The sequence below is a fragment of the Panthera pardus genome, unplaced genomic scaffold (genome assembly GCF_024362965.1).
Source record: "Panthera pardus isolate Hobbes unplaced genomic scaffold, ASM2436296v1 HiC_scaffold_27, whole genome shotgun sequence".
Classification (NCBI taxonomy): domain Eukaryota; kingdom Metazoa; phylum Chordata; class Mammalia; order Carnivora; family Felidae; genus Panthera; species Panthera pardus.
Window position 1 is genome coordinate 60,471,583 of NW_026526843.1, and position 3,345 is coordinate 60,474,927.

Sequence of the window (3,345 nt, forward strand, 5' to 3'; positions counted from 1 at the left end):
GAAATAATAGCTGAGAACTTCCCTGAACTGGGGAAGGAAAAAGGCATTGAAATCCAGCAGGCACAGAGAACTCCCTTCAGACGTAACTTGAATCGATCTTCTGCACGACATATCATAGTAAAACTGGCAAAATACAAGGATAAAGAGAAAATTCTGAAAGCAGTAAGGGATAAACGTGCCCTCACATATAAAGGGAGACCTATAAGACTCGTGACTGATCTCTCTTTTGAAACTTGGCAGGCCAGAAAGGATTGGCAGGAGATCTTCAGTGTGCTGAACAGAAAAAATATGCAGCCGAGAATCCTTTATCCAGCAAGTCTGTCATTTAGAATAGGAGAGATAAAGGTCTTCCCAAACAAACAAAAACTGAACGAATTTGTCACCACTAAACAAGCCCTACAAGAGATCCTAAGGGGGATCCTGTGAGACAAAGTACCAGAGACATCACTATAAGCGTAAAACATACAGACATCACAATGACTCTAAACCCGTATCTTTCTATAATAACACTGAATGTAAATGGATTAAATGCGCCAACCAAAAGACATAGGGTATCAGAATGGATAAAAAAACAAGACCCATCTATTTGCTGTCTACAAGAGACTCATTTTAGATCCGAGGACACCTTTAGATTGAGTGAGGGGATGGAGAACTATCTATCATGCTACTGGAAGTCAAAAGAAAGCTGGAGTAGCCATACTTATATCAGACAAACTAGACTTTAAATTAAAGGCTGTAACAATAGATGAAGAAGGGCATTATATAATAATTCCAGGGTCTATCCATCAGGAAGAGATAACAATTAGAAATGTCTATGCGCCGAATACCGGAGACCCCAAATATATAAAACAATTACTCATAAACATAAGCAAACTTATTGATAAGAATGTGGTCATTGCAGGGGACTTTAACACTCCACTTACAGAAATGGATAGATCATCTAGACACACGGTCAATAAAGAAACAAGGGCCCTGAATGATACTTTGGATCAGATGGACTTGACAGATCTATTTAGAACTCTGCATCCCAAAGCAACAGAATATACTTTCTTCTCGAGTGCACATGGAACATTCTCCAAGATAGATCATATACTGGGTCACAAAACAGCCCTTCATAAGTATACAAGAATTGAAATTATACCATGCATACTTTCAGACCACAATGCTATGAAGCTTGAAATGAACCACAGGAAAAAGTCTGCAAAACCTCCAAAAGCAAGGAGGTTAAAGAACACCCTACGAAAGAATGAGTGGGTCAACCAGGCAATTAGAGAAGAAATTAAAAAATATATGGAAACAAACAAAAATGAAAATACAACAATCCAAACGCGTTGGGATGCAGCGAAGGCAGTCCTGAGAGGAAAATACATGGCAATCCAGGCCTATCTCAAGAAACAAGAAAAATCCCAAATACAAAATCTAACAGCACACCTAAAGGAAATAGAAGCAGAACAGCAAAGGCAGCCTAAGCCCAGCAGAAGAAGAGAAATCATAAAGATCAGAGCAGAAATAAACAATATAGAATCTAAAAAAACTGTAGAGCAGATCAACGAAACCAAGAGTTGGTTTTTTGAAAAAATAAACAAAATTGACAAACCTCTAGCCAGGCTTCTCAAAAAGAAAAGGGAGATGACTCAAATAGATAAAATCATGAATGAAAATGGAATGATTACAACCAATCCCTCAGAGATACAAAAAATTATTAGGGAATACTATGAAAAATTATATGCCAACAAATTGGACAACCTGGAAGAAATGGACAATACCTAAACACCCACACTCTTCCAAAACTCAATCAGGAGGAAATAGAAAGCTTGAACAGACCCAGAACCAGCGAAGAAATTGAATCGGTTATCAAAAATCTCCCAACAAATAAGAGTCCAGCACCAGATGGCTTCCCAGGGGAGTTCTACCAGACGTTTAAAGCAGAGATAATACCTATCCTTCTCAAGCTATTCCAAGAAATAGAAAGGGAAGGAAAACTTCCAGACTCATTCTATGAAGCCAGTATTCCTTTGATTCCTAAGCCAGACAGAGACCCAATAAAAAAAGAGAACTACAGGCCTATTTCCCTGATGAGTATTGATGCAAAAATTCTCAATAAGATACTAGCAAATGGAATTCAACAGCATATAAAAAGAATTATTCACTATGATCAAGTGGGATTCATTCCTGGGATGCAGGGCTGGTTCAACATTCGCAAATCAATCAACGTGATACATCACATTAACAATAAAAAAGAGAAGAACCATATGATCCTGTCAATCGATGCAGAAAAGGCTTTTGACAAAATCCAGCACCCTTTCTTAATAAAAACCCTTGAGAAAGTCGGGATAGAAGGAACATACTTAAACATCATAAAAGCCATTTATGAAAAGCCCACAGCTAACATCATCCTCAATGGGGAAAAACTGAGAGCTTTTCCCCTGAGATCAGGAACACGACAGGGATGCCCACTCTCACCGCTGTTGTTTAACATAGTGTTGGAAGCTCTAGCATCAGCAATCAGACAACAACAGGAAATCAAAGGCATCAAAATTGGCAAAGATGAAGTCAAGCTTTCACTTTTTCCAGATGACATGATACTATACATGGAAAATCCGATAGACTCCACCAAAAGTCTGCTAGAACTGATACATGAATTCAGCAACGTTGCAGGATACAAAATCAATGTACAGAAATCAGTTGCATTCTTATACACTAACAATGAAGCAACAGAAAGACAAATAAAGAAAATGATCCCATTCACAATTGCACCAAGAAGCATAAAATACCTAGGAATAAATCTAACCAAAGATGTAAAAGATCTATATGCTGAAAACTATAGAAAGCTTATGAAGGTAATTGAAGAAGATATAAAGAATTGGAAAGACATTCCTTGCTCATGGATTGGAAGAATAAATATTGTCAAAATGTCAATACTATCCAAAGCTATCTACACATTCAATGCAATCCCAATCAAAATTGCACCAGCATTCTTCTCGAACCTAGAACAAGCAATCCTAAAATTCATATGGAACCACAAAAGGCCCCGAATAGTCAAAGTAATTTTGAAGAAGAAGACCAAAGCAGGAGGCATCACAACCCCAGACTTTAGCCTCTACTACAAAGCTGTCATCATCAAGACAGCATGGTATTGGCACAAAAACAGACACATAGACCAATGGAATAGAATAGAAACCCCAGACCTAGACCCACAAACGTATGGCCCAACTCATCTTTGACAAAGCAGGAAAGAACATCCAACAGAAAAAAGAAAGTCTCTTTAACAAATGGTGCTGGGAGAACTGGCCAGCAACATGCAGAAGGTTGAAACTAGACCACTTTCTCACACCATTCACAAAA